The sequence below is a fragment of the Varroa destructor genome, unplaced genomic scaffold, assembly GCF_002443255.2.
Source record: "Varroa destructor unplaced genomic scaffold, Vdes_3.0 BEIS01000001.1, whole genome shotgun sequence".
NCBI lineage: Eukaryota > Metazoa > Arthropoda > Arachnida > Mesostigmata > Varroidae > Varroa > Varroa destructor.
The window spans coordinates 10,791,020-10,808,293 of NW_019211454.1; the positions used below are offsets into that span (position 1 = coordinate 10,791,020).

General features: G+C 40.2%; 1 protein-coding gene across 18 annotated transcripts in view; it reads right to left on the reverse strand.

Moving 5' to 3' along the window:
- Positions 1-17,274, reverse strand: part of LOC111255412 (clavesin-1-like) — a 61,217-nt gene that overhangs the window by 42,291 nt on the left and 1,652 nt on the right. For 14 of the 18 annotated variants that reach the window (XR_015321366.1, XR_015321389.1, XR_015321360.1 and 11 more), the window contains exon 2: positions 426-495. The gene's annotated coding sequence lies outside the window, so the exon portion shown is untranslated. The other 4 variants (XR_015321363.1, XR_015321361.1, XR_015321372.1 and 1 more) reach the window with 4 other exon arrangements.

Genomic DNA, 17,274 nt, shown 5'->3' on the forward strand with positions numbered 1-17,274 from the left:
TGATTGGGAACAAATCAAGTATCGAAGTTGTTAACGAATAGGATTCAAGGGAAATTCTGTGTTGAGTAAAGGGGAGGAAAAATCCTTTGCTCCGTTGGTTTCTAGCGAGCTGCATCTCGGGGGACTGGAACAATCGCCTATATTGTTTCGTTCGTTTCACGCTAACAACTTTATAGCACTTGTGTTTTAGCTCAGATTGCTACCATCTCTAGTGATGCTTTTTGGGTTTTTGAGTTTATGCTATTCCAATTAGAGAATCAATCCAAGAACAGGAATTACCTGGAACCGGTTATCTTTGGCAAAGGGAAGCCAACAATCACGTACAATATCGATTAAATACATATATATATATATATATATATATTGAAAAGGATTTTAAAATTATTTGATTTTGTATGTATAAGCCACTGCTGATTGACATATACCTTGATAGATTTCCTTCACGAATTTATTCAAGCGAATGAGGCCACATTGACATCTTGTGCTCCAGCGTCCCTGAAACGAAACGAGAAAAAAACTGGTGACTTTTAACAGCGACTACATACTGCTAATACATTTATAGTGAAAGTCTGTAGAATAGTTTTCGTTAATTGTTGCTTAGAGCTATATCCTATAGCTGGTTTCTACACCTTGTTCCATCGATTAGACTCTTCACCGTCATGAATGTTTCCAGAAATTGGAAACTGTTGTTCGATCGGTCGGTCGGTCGGTCGGTCGGTCGGTCGGTCGGTCGATTGCAGCATATAGCCTTATAAAGCCATAGTAGCGTATCTATAATAGTTTAAGGCTACCGTCACACAGGGCATCACAGGCCACAGTCGGCAAAGGGCTCATGTAGTGACGGGCAGCCATATTGACAAGTCGAGCGTCCTTTTGCGTGACGGCCGTTGGAGCTTCAGCTACTTTGGGACTGTCGACGCGACTAAGCTAAGAGCAAAGTGACTGATGCGATGCAAGCAATGTTTGCCTGCAACACAGCATCGGATTAATCTGATGGTGTAGTTATGTATGTTCGTCCGAATATACTTGATGTATTGCTAATGATTGGGAAGTGGCAGTCGCATGCCGGAGTTAAGGCGGTACATAGAAAAATACAGAGTCATCGTCTGCAGCATCGTGGTTTGTAAACAAAACAAAGTTTCCATTGAAGGGCGCTGATCTGCCTGAACAAGGCCGCTCGAAGGTCTGAAAATGTGCGTGGAAAACGTTCCTAATGGAAGGTCCTTTATAAAGCCTTTAAAAAAAAGGTCGGCTTGCGGAGTAATTGCAGAGCATTATGAGATAATAGTTACATTTAACGAGTAACTGGGAGATAGTAAATTAAATTTAAGATTTTTTTAATATATATGTTTGACTTCCTTTTCGTCCTGGTTTTATGCCAATTTCGATATATATTTAAATATGATATTAAATTTATCTAAAATTTGTTTTAAGAAGAATTCAAATATTGCTAAGTTTCGTAATGGGATATTTTCTTTCTGAAAACCCTTCCTTGACATCTAAAAAACGTCAACGGTCCTATACTGTTCTCTACTACAGTAAGCGATATAGGCTATCTGATTACATCGACTGTTTGAAATTCTATTGAAATGGAAGCTGTCTTCCGTATAGTTTAGTCGCCCCGCAAAAAAAAAAGCTGTTCTCATTTGGTCATATGGAAAAGAAGCGCTATATTGTCCCGGGTCGCTAGTACGTTGTATACGTTTCGTATAGCGAAGCTATTGGTTTAAGCGCGGACGCTTCCGACGAACTCCGACGGGGTATTTGTCGTGATACGACTTCCTGTATGTTTGCAAACGAGCTCGTACATAAGCCAGACATAGTTGTAAGTTTTCGGCTACATGTAGCGAGGCATCTTGCATGCGATGGAAAAACATGTGGAACAATAAACGTACAACGTTTAGTAAGGCTGCGTATAATGGATACAATCGACAATCTAACTTATTGAACGAGCAATTTTGTTTAAACAAAAAATCACAGAAAGTGGATGTTTCACAGGCAAAAATACTGGTCGAAAGTAACGTTTACTCTAACTCCAGCAAAACAAACATGAGTCACAATGTATTTCACCTACTACTGAGTATCTGGGTCATAATAGAGCATTAAATTTAAAAATTTAAACTTTTTCCCAAAATTGAAAACTTCCTAAGCTCAATCGAAAGAGTCTTGATACTATCAAAAAGAAGCCCACACCGGCATTTAAAACGTAATGATTTTCTCAGCATTCCTTGATGGACGAATGTAAGATATATGCACTCGATGCACTGTCTGTTCATTAGATAGACCAATGCTACATATTCTACTGTTTTTAAGAATAACCTAATGTATGAGGATATCTTGGTACTTTTCTTTACTCTTCGTTAAAAATTTACACGGCGCTATTTTTTGAGTAGGCTCTTGCTTCTAAGAGATAGCGAGCATATGAAACGGAGAAAAACTATTAGCCTTTTCCGAGAATTGTTGTCGTTGTCTACGAAATATGTAGCATATACAGTGAAAACGAAAGCGTCTGTTTTAGAGAACCAGACGTTTGATGTCTAAGACAAGTTGGACGCATTGCAAATTAGGAAATGATTGTAAGATGATTAAAACATTATCAATATTCCCTCCTATCAATGTTTTTATTTATCCGCTATTGTTGCTGAATGTTGACCAGCAATAATTCAAATATACAGAACTAGAAATTTAAGAAAAAGTATCTACTATAGAACTTGGTCATGTGATCATCTACACTAATTCACCAATCACACGACCCCGTAAACCTTCCGCGTAAGAAGAAGTCGCATGAGATAGCGTTCCCTTTCAACTGGTGTGCTTTCTCTCTTGACAAAATCCTTGACGCATTCGCGCAGCTCGACGCTTCCTTTGCTGGTCGCGGCGCTTAAGTGTACAAGTGGCAGATGGAGAGAACGAGTAGCTCCGAGCGCCCGATCACCATCACTACGGCATTCGCGCAGCGCAGACATCGCCATACAGTAATCAGTGATATCAGCGTCGAGTTCTCCACTTTTGAATCAAAAGTTTGGTCGGCGCCTTGGGTGACTGGCTCCTATGTTTTTTATGAGGGAAAACAGCTGGTGGAGCACGACATGATGATTGACGCTCTAGGTTTTTCGCCGCACTTTGGCCACTAAGTCCTGATCTAGTATCAAAGCGGATCGAGTTGAACAAACGGGTTGCGTAAACTTACTTATCAACTCTTTCGCATAGGAGATATTAGAGGACGGCAGCGATTTCGATCCTAAACATTGAAACGAGGCCTGTGGCAGCTTGTGAGGACAAACGAGCAGAGCAATTCTTGCTCTAGAACCTTTTATTCGACGCTCAGAAAAAGAACGCAGTCGTTGCGTAGATTTAGGCAAACATCAGAGTCATTTGCGGTAGGAAGACAACGACACAAGAGACTCAAACGGAAAATTCAATAAGAGGAAAGCATCCAGGGATGGAGACATATAATGGAGACTACAGGGTCGGGAAAGGGTCACATCTAAGGGTATACATGGAATACAGAACGGCCAAAAATACTTAGAATGTAGCCAATGCAGACTTTTATTTGTAGCAATGGGGAATTGTCGAAAAGGCGTGCACGTCTTAAACACCTACGTGCCCAAGTACAGTAAGAATACAAGGCGCAAATATAGTCGACCAGTTCGACCGGATTCAAACAATTTGCATGTCGACAAGCGTTCTACGTAGTCCCGCGTGCATAAAACAATTTTTAGAAAATTCGGCTCTTTTAGCTGAACGCGTAAATGAAACACAGCTGTTCGTCCAAAATTCAGAGAGAAAAAATAATAGAAGAGGCTAGTTATTGACGACCGGGAAATTCCCGATGTTATGAAACTGATCTAGCGTCAAAATCCTACCGATGAAGTTTCGAAACTGCAAGGTTAAACGGTATTCTTAATTGAGTTAGCCTATATCATTTACCTTAGCAAACAAGGAAGCGTTCGTAAACTGTTGACCAGACATTGTCCTAAGGTGCGAAATAACAGAAATATGTAAAATTCATGCATACAATGTGCCACTAAAGAGCACATATAACACACAATCGTGAGATGTGGGGTTTAGAACCCAAGCATTGTAGATACGATAGGCGGCCCTGGTTTTAAATAATAGTTCACCTCATATTGTAGCTAGCTGAACAAGGCGAAAACCATCGATTTGGAATCTACAAAGAGACTAAACAGGTGATTACAAAGTAATGTCTATTATAACGGGACAATAATGGTGGCTGCTGCTTCCTTATTAGGTGCGTAGGATATGCCCCGCTCATATAAAACGTAAAAGATATGTGTGTGTGTGAATACCTTTCATTATCATAAGACCGGTCGAGCTCACTGTTCATTTACCAATACAAGTGTAAATCGTCAGGTTCTTGAAAAAAAAAAACAAAAAAAAAAAAGGGAAAAAGCTATTTTTGCATTATAGCAAAAGGATCCGCTGGAAGTGTTCCTTACGACTAAAACTTCGCTGTCAGTCTATTCAGTCAGTTGATGTCATGGCGCCCGCTGATGCCGAGAAGTGCCTGTCAAAAAACGAACCTTGAAAGTAACATGATGAAAGCGCAATGGCAACTAAGATAAAGAAAAACGTATTTTACGGTTCGGTCAACGATTACGACACGTCGTTCAAAACATTTGCCTGTCAACGAACCGACAACTACCTGGATCCGTTTAGCGTGCATATAATGCGACTTACTCCATATCACATAATTGTTTTTCTCTTCAAGCGAAAGGCTAGACTTCTGCAAAATACGGGTGCTCAAAAATGCTAGAGATAACAACGCCTGAGTACTAAAGCAACAGTAACTCAAAGGAATCTTGTTATTAAATTCGTTACGGAAATATTCGCGTAAGTAGCTCGTGTTAATTTGCTCGAACCTGTTTACCGATTTCAATGATCGACCTTAGGATTTGCTCTATTTGTACAAACTTTTTTAAGTACCTTAAACTATAATAGGTAAGTAAGATTAAGTATAATAAGTAATATGTGTTGTAAATAAGTAGACGTACTAATTTGAGAGCGTACTTGAATAATACAATAGGAATTTCCGAGGGTCTTAATTAGCCTAGTGATTGCTGAGTAACAGCAGGCAGTCATATATATTATGGATGGATATAATGGAATGGAACGTTTATTTCGATGAATTTCTGAAGGCAACATTAGTTCAAGCTAACATCAAGTCTGGGAAATTTTTTTTTAGAGAAAATCTACTGTGTACCTTTTCTTCGATTTAGATGAAGCCTTTGAATAATGATTCAATAGTTTTTACACGAAATAGATACAATGACTGAGAACAGATAGTTCATATAGCAACGACGACCTCAACTGCGATAATGGGAAAGTTAAAAGCCTTTATTATCTTACCGTTTGGAGATCTTGCTTTCGATCATTGTTTACATCTACAACGAACAGGAGATATCTCTATGTTTTTTCTTACGTGCTTTTTTCAAAAGCTATTTGAAAACCCTTTTCAAAAAATATCTGAAAACCCTTTTCAAAAAATATCTGAAAACCCTTTTCAAAAAATATCTGAAAAAAAAACCCAAGCATTACCATCAATCGTCGTATCAAACTCTGTCAATCAAAAAGAACAAACTGAAATAACAAAAAAAGATAATTATTTTTGCCTTTTTTGTTATTTTAAGATTTTATCTAAAATTGACAAACGATTGAGGGTGTACGAGACGATAACGAACTGCGAGCGATCTCGATCCAACAAAATATAATACATTTGTATTATATGGATAGACAAGGAACTACACGCGGCCTGAAGGAACGATAACAACGAACAGTCAACAAACCTTGATCACTTTTAAGCTAGATGATATTATAAATTATAGAATAATCTCATTGCATATATGCAACGCATGTTCGTTCTAGCCTGAACTCCTGTCAGCAAACGAGCCGCAGAGAATAGCAAGACAGTCTCACCCCCAATATCCTTCCCCTAACCCAGTCCAGCACTCTGTTTGAATTTACCGCAAATAACGGATGGTACAGCTTAGTTCGTCTAGACATAGGGAATCGAATGGCGATCGCCGAACGTGGATAGAACGAATATAAATGATGGGGCTGAAGAATATCAAACGCTGTCCTTCGAACGAGTCCTAACGCCGGAACGTCAGGTGTAGTTATATCAGAACGATCTGGGAACAGATGATTGATATCTGCTGCTTTAGCATTGGTGCGGGGCGTTCTCACGATGCTAATTACTTATAAGGAATATTAAATTGTACTTTCGGTTCCTTCGATGGTCATAATAGTCAAAACACACATTGTAAAATTGGCCATGTGCACGCCAGGATATACAACGGTAAAATTTTTGCACGGACACTATTGAACTGTTTCAATGTTAATATGAATACACGCATGACCACAGAGTCATCTTAGGCTCTTGATAACGCGACTACGAATCTTCCAGACCAGTATATCGAATAACCGATGCCTTAGTACCAAGAGATGCTGCACCCCAAAAGGCAGTATACGTATTACATTCAGCCGACGAATTTGATTTTGACTGGGGTAAGATTCTAGTCGTGCTTAACATAGCCGTAGTAGGCACGATGCACGAAAAATCGGCTAAAGAACAAAGTTATAGCGACCCAATTTTTGTCTGAGAGGTTTCGCACCTCCACCTTATTCAAACCCTTCCTTTATTATTATTTATAATAATAATAATGTTAATATATAATAGTTATTATTAATTATATATGTAATTGATGAAGTTTTTTTTGTATGAAAAGAATAGAATGATTGTGTAAACATAAATATTCGTTTCACAATTTAACGTCCTTGAGAGATTAATCAAAGCTTTATTCGTGCAGGCCACAGATAAACTATAGTAATCCAATTGAGATCAAGCTGCGAGTCGTCGTAACAGAGTGATTTACTCCTTGTACGCCAGTCGATCACAATGGGTCCGTCACATGGACCTCATTTCAGTGACGTCAGACATAAGCGCATATAGATATTTTGCTATAAAACGTATATCGATGCGGAGCGATTTTTAATTGTATAGTTTTTAAGTGATCAACGCGACAACAATGACCGCAATTGTCCTGAAAAGCTGATGAAAAAGCAAACGATAAGTGCGTCGGACTTAAGCAGGACGTGCCGTCTGTCGCCATTCGTCTCGCTTTTTAAATCCAGACTTTCAAATAAGCCCTTCAGAGGAGCGTTTTAGTAGAATGTGTCCAGAAGTATGTAAAATTAATTTTAAAAAAAATAAATTGGTCTCAGCTGTTCTCGCCTACCCTTTTCTAATTTGTGCCGTTGTGACCGGAAATACAGCCAGGAGTTTTTTGATCGCCAAGTTACTGGGCTTGCAAAACAATGACAGTCCTTGTAAAAGGTTGCTTTGAGGCTTTCAATAGACGATCAACACTAGAACTTCATTCGTATTTTGCCAAGTCTGCTGCCGCTCGTACTTTATCACAGCTGCTTTTCTAGACAGGAGAAAAACGCATGTATTGATTAGCTCTTTGGTGAGAGCTTTCCAGGACAGACCAACCACCTACAGCAACGTCATAGATACAAATAACTTTCTTCCATTCGTTCCACGGGCGTGAACAGCTGCAACCGGAAAGCACTGGTATACTGTGTAACAACTTCGGCGACTTAGGCTTTAGATCAGCGACTACGTGCTACCCAAAACGACTTATTTATATATGTATACACCGTGAGGCGAAGATCAACTTACTGTTGTGTAATAAATGGGTTTAAAATTAGGATGAACTGGGTGTTTGAACCCGATCTTTACCCTAGTTATTTTATTCTACCTGGCGAAAAATAGACGCTTAGTAAAAGCGGCATTTGCTTTAGCTGGAAATCTACTTTTTCTTAAGAGAAAGTCTATTCTCGGCGCCATATCGTTCGATGATCAACAAAATGCGTTCTTCATTCCTGCTCATATGGCCTATGCACACATACAGACTCGTAGAAGAATCCGTATATCCTTGTCGATCAGAATGATGCGCCGGTTGTGTCCAATGCCACTCGGGCAGCTGTTGTAGTGGCATCTTAATGACTACGTAGTCTTTTCCTAGCTGTTGCTTCTACCTGTACAATTTTGCGTCCGTTTGATTCGGCCATTTTAAGCTGATTCATGCAAACGAGATAGATGTAGCCTTAGCGGCAGCACTTCGTTCGTTATCCTCTCCTGCCCATCCCAGTAACAACAGCAATCTCATTATCTCGTCCGATCATCTCCAGGGGGCAGTAGCTGTCCCATGTGACCATTGAAGGAACTGTCAACCAAGCGTTCGCCACTGATCCCTGACCGCAATACGTAACAGATTCTTCTGCTTTTTGTTACAGTAGGTCTCGTAAGCAGGTATTACTTAGGGGCGTATCTGTAACGGCAGCGATATCGATCCGTATTGATAGTCATGATGGCACAATATCCGCCGGCGAGGCCACAAACATCGGCGCATTGTATCTTTACGTCCGAACGGAAACTATCGGCTATTTTGCTAGCAGCGATTTTCAGTGGTCAAACAAATACAACGCTAATTATTGCTGGTCGCCTACGCAGTAAACGATAATGGAAGCGCAGCAGCAGGCGATCGTAGCGGTGAAGACGACCATCCATTACGGGAACACATAGATCACCTCGACGACGACGACAACAACAACAACAACAACAACAACAACAACAACGACAACAACAACAACAACAACAACAACAACAACAACAACAACAACAAGAAAGTAAGATCAAATTAGATAATTAACTCTGTGATTACTGTATGTCGTTGGGAAAATACCATACGATAATATCCGTCATCATTATCTATAATTCAATGGCCGGCGTAGGCGTCCCGTGTTACAAATACTGATATGCCCATTTTCACAACTTAATGCTAATTTACAATTAAAATAACCTTCTTTTTTTATTCTTCTTCAAACAAGGGTTAAGCGCCAACAAACTATAAAATTAAGATTTCCTATGGTTTTGGATGATTGTCGGTTACTCATCGGCCGTTTTTTTTTTTTTTTTTACTATTGATTTGCAAAATATTACCGCGAACGTTAATAATCACTATTTTAGAAACACTTTAATATATATACCTACACATGTATACATATTGTATATTCGGCTAAAGATTTTATTGATAAGATCAAAGAGCGTTATCGTCGCCGATACCGGCCGACAATTTCCTACCGCTACCATTGCAGCATGCTTATTATATAGAAAAAGCTAATGTAGCGCCCCAAAAAAGCAAAGGCAGGCTTGTCAATCGCAATAATGTTATCAGTCGCTGAAACCTGGTCGTCGCTGGTAGGCAAATCACCAATGGGCCTCAGACGTTCTTGTAGTCTCTGTGAACAATGCCTTTCAGATGTTCGGCCCGGGTCTCATGTACAGAGTCGTACATCGTGCGTACGCTGAAACCTCATTCAATAGGCGCACGACAGATGCCAGGATCACAAACGTGCATCCGGCCAATATCTGTCGTGACGTGGCTGTACGTGCTGTTGACCAGAGCAAAAGCCTTGTTAGGTTAGAGTAAACATGGGAATACTTCATTTTTGATAGATGCGCGGTTGGTGCTGCAGTTTAGAACTAAGGGGAAAGAGACGGGCAGGAAGAAAACTAGGACGTTCAAAGCAGAACTAAGCTATACCTGTCGGTCAGTTTTGATCTGTCCGCCCTTTACTGGCAACGCCTGCACATGACCTTGGGTCGAATCGACCATATTATATAACCAAATTGTTTTACTTCGCTGTAATAAATCACGGACGAACCTCTAGATAATTCTAGTCGGAGCTCTCCAGCCGAACATTTCTCCGAAAACCCGAACAATGCATAGTGCATAATTAAGATTCAAATACTCATATCATTTATTTCCTTATTGGCGGGCCACCACTCTTATCTGTACGTGCGTTATGCGTCTTGGTCCCTATCAATACCAAGTTTTGCGACATATGGCTATGTAAAATGGGGTTTTGTTTAAGCAGTAGTTTTTAGGGTGCTAGATCGTAAGCACCGTTCCTCCCATAAGCTATAACCGAATTATTAATTATAGAACCTTTCAATTTGAAGTAACTTTAACTTATAAGCAATTACGGCATGGCTGTATTCACCAGAAGATATCAGTTACTCTATTGCAGGCTATTTCGAAAATGGCAGGTATAGTTTATACTATAGTGGGTTCAATCGTTTGCCTATCGAAAAAAACCACAGGATTTGAATAATAAATGCTTGAACTCTTCGTTGCGCTGCTTAGAAAATGTAGATTACGCTTTTAAAAAAACAATGCGTACAGAAAGGGGGAGCTTTAATCTTCTCTCACTTGAGTGGGGCTCGGTCATTGCAGTGATAGTATTTCAAAAATAGTGCCAACGCCTTTGTAACAGCTTTAGTGTTAATATGCCAATTCAAATTTTTTTGCCTATCGTGCAATAAAAAACGTCCTAGCGATGCACCATTCCCATACGCAAATTTCTAATAGGCCAAACCCGGACAGCTACAGGGCCCATTGGCAAAACATATTAACTGATCATAGTAGGAATAGTTCGCTCGTCATGTCAATTGATTTGGTCGTGAACGGCACCCGAGTTGTAAATTAGACTGGGTAACAAATTGGCTTAAATTCATCATATTATACATTGTGTTTGCTTCCGACGTCCTCATACATTACGATATATTAGCTCTGAGGCGGGTAGATAACAGCGACCGTCACGTAGTGAATATCTAGCTCAGAAATTGCAGCTTCATTATTAACCATAGACAGAAGAACGCTTCAATTGTTGAGTACTTTTATGTAGAGACTAAAATAATATGACTAGCCCAGATTAGACCTATGGTAACCTTCTGAGGCAAGGCTGGTCGGCACAATCGCATAATCCTTGAATCGTAGTTTGCCTTATGACAGAGAACTAACCTCAAATTGAACGGGGTTAATTCTTTTTGAGTGAACTTATTATGCTCTACGCGTTTCAACTTCATAAACTCCAATCGAGCTGATTTCAATATAGTCCACTAATGTTTTTTTCCGTAGTATCATCCTCCCAGAACGTAAATTCGAATCTCGCCAATGTCAAGCGCGTTTAGCTACAAATTGCTAAACATCGGTCTATCGCCATTCTTCTCGCCGTGTCGTTTAGGCTTTTCCTAAACTATGGGCTATTACTAGGACGCTGCTACAGCGAACAGGCAAAATACCCAGCATTAACATGCAAAAGTAGCCAACATTCCTACTTTCTCCGTTTAGGAGACCCATATATATTTATCGGTAGAACATATGAAGCCTTATTCACATGATCTATAGTTGCTATAAAATTTCTTGGCATAATTCTGCTAAGTTTGGCACAGATAAAGGAGTCGCTTTCCCTTTTAGGGCCTTGCTGTATTTTCATTTAGTTACAACTCGTATTATAGACGGTATCCAAAAAAGAAGTTTTTCTAAAAAACAGTACTGATATCCCCACTAAATACGTGTCCGACGGAAACCTATTGCGTTTTAGCAGCGATCCGCCACGTAGCCAAAGCCATTACGAGTCCAGGCACAAAAAGTTGTCACAATTTTTCGAAATCTGAATAGACTGCTGGCCCTCAAAACAAAGCTATGCTGTATACAAATGCGTTTACACTATCGACATAATTCAATGCAATAATAGTCTATGTCGTAGTCGAGTAAGCAAATAGACATATTCACCTAATCTTTTTTCAGTACTTAGAAAAAACTGATATGGCCCAGATATTTGCGTTACCCCGGGGGATGTTCTGGTCGGCGTTTTGCACACTAGTGGTACCGAAACACAACGTTAAACAAGCATCGTGGTACGGGCTATAGCGATCGGTTAATTAAGTAGCGAAGGAACAGTGGCCAGAGGCATTATGGGCATCTCCACGTCTGCGGTATAAGAATAATCTATTACGTTATAGCAGCTTTGTCAAGCTAGCTAAGCCATCTAGATAAAATGAATTTGGCAATATCGACAGTTGCGAACAGAGTCGAAAAGATGATGATCTTTTCAAAGCAAACAAAGCACTGGACGTCTACAACTATGGTACTGAAGTTTTAGCTTCGCTAAAAAGAATTCAATTTCACAAGCCTACGAATGGGCATGTTCAGAAAATCGAAGTTTGCAATCTAAGCTGCAAGGACACCAGAGGGAACACTCTTGTGGAGCAGAAGAGAAAGCAGAACTTGTTGAATGAGCAAAAAAAAAATTAATCACTATTCTAAAGATAATATCAATTCGAAAAATGACCTAACAGATTGCCTTTCTCTGAGGGTCGACCCAATCGTGGCTTCTTAGCAAGTTGGTACCAACCTTTTTTCATCCTTCATGGAAGGACTTCAGCATTAAATTTATGTCAGTATGCTATTGGACGAATGGATTTTCCTTTACGTTACGCGTTTTAGAGTTGAAAGTCCATAATAGGTAACCACTTTACTAAGGCATTATGAATATATGTGTTTTAAATGGCGATAACATGAGACGAATTGATATTTCTTTATCTATCAGTCTTACTTCTCTTCTTTTATTGACACTGACGCCAAGATAGGAACGGGCCTCTTACGATCCCAAGACAGCCTTTTTTGATTACTACTACTACTACCCTATACATATTTGGTAATTTTATGGTTTTTATGGCCAAAGTAGTTCGTTCAAAGGGAGTTCATTTGAGGAATAATATAGACAGCGCAGGACAGAACCCTGTAAACCTCTACTCTTAATTTATCCTCAATTGTAGATCAATCAAATGTCCCCTGAAACGAGTTGAACAACTATCAGGGTCAGTTAACGCGACGTCAGTGACACGGCAAGCCATTGCTACCTGTCAGCTGTGGTAGGACAAGCACCGCTAGATGTATAGGTGGGCCACGTCCATGGAGGAAGCCCCTACTGTTTTTATCGTTAGCAGGCACTAATTTTGCCTGCTATCACAGTACTTATGTACGTATGTATAAATATTGCTCTGTCAAAATAGATTCGAGCTAGTAAGAGAATAAACATCTATTTATTTTAAGCAAAGTACTCGGCATTGATTTATTCAGAAAACGTAACAATATGCAGTAGAGAATATAACTAAACATTGCCATCAAGTAACTGGCTCTCAACTGACGACTATGCAAGGTATCACTATTACTGGAGGAACGCACAACGACCGCGTTTGCAACGTGAATTTTGGCCTGGTAGAGGAATAACGGTAGAGAAACAAGAACGTCCTAACGCTTGTCAACTTCAGACAGTGTATTATACCAGGCAGGTTTTTCTATTGACACACATAAACATTCACTGACGCGCTACGAAAAAAAAAAATCTTCATTAGGTAAATAACGAGAGAAAGCAATGCCAAAAGGACAAGTAAACGGAGCGACGACACGGACAATTCGAAACAGGTTTAGGTTAGGTGGATACCGTGGAGATCGCGAAACACGTTACGCTTTGTTAACCGGTGAATGCATCTAGATTACAGTCGTATTTAATTCATAACTCGCCGATTCATGAGGCTGCTCAGAAACGTAGAAATACTGCTAGCACCGTCGAGCGTTCAATGACGATACCTTAGACACGACCTTGGGTTTAGGCAGTTAGTGAGGTGAAGAGTTGCGCGAGGTCTCTCAGGGTGTCTAAGGTAATTACAAAGACTCTGAGGCAGCGGCCTAAAGCGGCGACTACAAATCATTGCATCAGTTAATGGCTTATATGAGTGTTATAATAGCTTCGAAGATAGAAACGGCCGATTCATTATATTTTAGAAAGACCCTAAAGAAATCGTAAACGAATCGATACTCACGGGTGTGAAAGTTATTTACAACCTGTAGAAAAAACATGTCCAAAGTACTAAAAGTTTAGACCTACTGACATGCATAAATCAGCTGAGGCGGTTCACTGAAATTTTTAGCTGGCCCACTGGTTGTCCGTTGGCCCGTTGTTTGACATTTTGTCGTGTGCGGTCATGGCCAAATAAAACTTTATCAATCAATCAGTCACTCACTAAGTTTTTAGATAGGAATAAATTGAATAGTTAAATTTATTCGGATATTTAAACTCTGTAAGGGGCAAACATTTTGATGAAGCACTTGCTTTATGTCGCACACATTCAGTGCCGCTGAAAAAACGGCATGCATATGCCCACATGGTGGCAACAACCAAAATATAAAACAACCGAGTATTTGTTCAGAACAAAGAACGTTCAACTGATAGTTCATTTTATTATAGAATCTGTATCTGCACAATTTTAGGCCAAATAGTATAATTTATGTACAGGTTCTATAATTCTAAACATTAATCATTATCTCATCAATAAATATGAAACATGTCGTAAAGGAAAGAGAGGTCAACTTTATAATGAGATCAAAATGAAAATTGGGAAAAGCAGAGAAAGTCCAGAAAAAAAATGTAACAGAACTGCGCCTTATGTTCATCAACACGAAACAGATATTCAGAGGTTGCTTCATGGTGTGCTATACTGAATGTATTCAGTATGGGGAGATGAGAAAGGAAAGTGTTAGAAATGTCATATAGAAAATGTCAGCTGTAAAATAGTACCTGAATTGTCCTGAAAAAATAAACTATCCTTGTGTGATATATATTAGCTTGAACTTCTGTACATAATGTCCACCGTTCGTTAGTGCTCAATAAAAATAAAAATCTACATTACACAGCTGCCTACGGGCAAACTTGAATTTAAATCGGCGAATTTGGAATAACATACGAATCTTATTCTGTAGCATAGTCCAATCAAACTCCGAACCTTTGTTTAACAATGTATGAAATTTTCTAGCCTTTGGCATTATTTGAAATTGCCGCGCTTGTTGACGGCTCTTCATTTTGCCTAACCGAAAAGCGTTCTCGCCTGTTTGAACACCAGTTCACCTTTTTGGTATTGACACTAATTGCTAGCACTAAAAATATGGCAGCCACAACAGCTGCGTCATCTGCATGAGTGTCACGGATGACATGAGCTTGTTCCGGTGGCTATTCAATCGGTAAATGTTCCAAACGCCGGACTCGTTTTACTTTGGCTGTCGCCTGTTGGCGTCAGGAAGCGTCGGTTTTGATCTTCGACTTGTTGTTACTGCTTCTGTTGTTGCCGGGACCCACTCACTCCTGGCCGGCCAAGTTCAGGGGGCCCTTCGGCGTTTTGCTATGGCTTCGTTTCGCAGTTCGCCAGCAAATCATTGTCATCATCGCTTAATGTATTCAAGGGTTAGCCAGTGCAAACTCGCTGTGCTTAGATCGCTGCTATGTCTTCGAATGGGAGTGTTAGTTCGGCTTTCCATGCGATGTCTCTTAAAAACTAGGTCTCTGCTGTACTTTCAGCAACAAATGGCGTCAATATTTGCATCGCCACAATGCGCAACACCTGACAACGCTAGTTACACAAACCCACAACGGGCCAGTACCTCTACGACTAATACAAATACATTTACACGCCGAGGTTTGATTCCAGCTCATGGTCCACCGTATACGGCGCAAAATGCGAGGGTGATACCCGTAGCCACAACAACACCTAACATATATTTTCCAGCTCCCAGGAATTTCAAGTTCTCTCTCACATGGCCAGCACAAGACGCTTCTATTCCCGGATTTGGACCTAGACCATAACGTGTCCTTAAGATAAGACAGGCAAATTGTTACGCATTATGCTATCACGGGGACAACAGTCGCACGTCGAAGGAATAGACATTTAAAAAAACTGTGATCTTTTTGTAAGGCGTAAGACAGCAGAAGGCCTGAAGATGTTACAGCTCGAAACGTCAGCAGATATTAGTTGTTGTTAGCGCGTTTTTGGCTCAGGACGGTTTCGTTCCCCAGCGCCTCTCCCGTCTGATCCTATCTCGTACCGTCCCGTCCCTCTGTTCGCGCGTACCATTTCGTATCCTGGCCCTGCGCTTCTGATATCACGATTGTAATAGTGTTGATAATCAATCATTAGATATTAAAACGACCGTCGTTACCTATGTAGAATGCTGGCAGGTTCAGCGAAGACGGCTAGCTAATAGCTCCGACTGATTGAGCATGAAGTCAGTGTTCATCAAGCACACCAAAGCGCACACCGTAACGTTGTTATAACCTTGGGATTTAAATTCCCTAAACAAATTAATATATAGCAGTCTGATGAAGCTAAATGGCAGGAAAGCGTAAGTTGCCAAAATGGTAATGCCCATACTGGGATGCGAGTACCCTTCGTTTGCTCTCGTTCACTTCAGCTTAAATACTCGTCCGAGTATTTAAACTTCTCGGTATTACAGCATACCAAAAACGATAGTAGGATAGATTGACCAACAATGACTGCCCGAAAGATTGACTTGAAGATCGTTATCAAGCGCGTTACGTCAACGTCCCTGATCTGTGTTCAGCAAAGAACTTAAGCTATGCCCACACAGTAGAACCAGTATGTAAGTGACTGTGGTCATAGAGCGGTCAACGAAATTGTTCGATTCTTGTGGACTTTTATGTTGACATGTATGCATACCTACAATTGGTGCCGTACGGATGTAAAACAGTAAGATCATGGTTATTGTCCTATTCATGTGACGTTAGTGAACAGCGTTGCAGCGAAAATCGGCAACAGATTCAAACGGCTATCGTCAGAGGCAATTATCGTTACTTCAATGAAAGAACTAAATATGTGCATAGTTACCATCTGAGATAAAGGGGTCAAGCAGCTTCGTTTAATGAGCTGATCATTGCACCCCAGACGCAGTGAAGGGTTTCCCATCAAAATAGTCACTCATTGTTATACTGGCTGATATAGCTAGTATGATGATGAGTAGTAGAACTAATCTGAGTGCTGTTCCAACGTTGCGCCGCAGGGAACGGCGCTATGCAAAGTATTCTACCATTGTCATTCTGGTGGACGGAAACTAAAAATTAAAAATTACTAGGCCTATTATGGAATTTTGAAGTCAGCTGTTTTGTAATAGTACAGCATATACTTATGAAGCGGCTTTGAAGGCTTGCTTCGGTCCTTCTAAATCAAACAGGGCCGCACTTTAATAAACTTTGACATCATCCGACAGTTTTGTCTGAGCTACCGGCTAAAGAAATCTGAATCTATCTACGTTTTTTGTTATAACATCGCTTATTTATGCAGGAAAGGAGAAAGGTGAACGGCACGGTGCCATAATCTCGGTAGCTGCTTTGTGGCGTTATGACTGAAGTACTTGTAGACGATATAACAAGAAACGCCGTATAATTGTAAGCCCCTAACCGAATCTGTGTCAAGATATTGCCGATTACCGAATAGGCCAAGAATAGCATAACCGACAATTTTTTAATCTTTCACTTTCTATTTGGATTTCT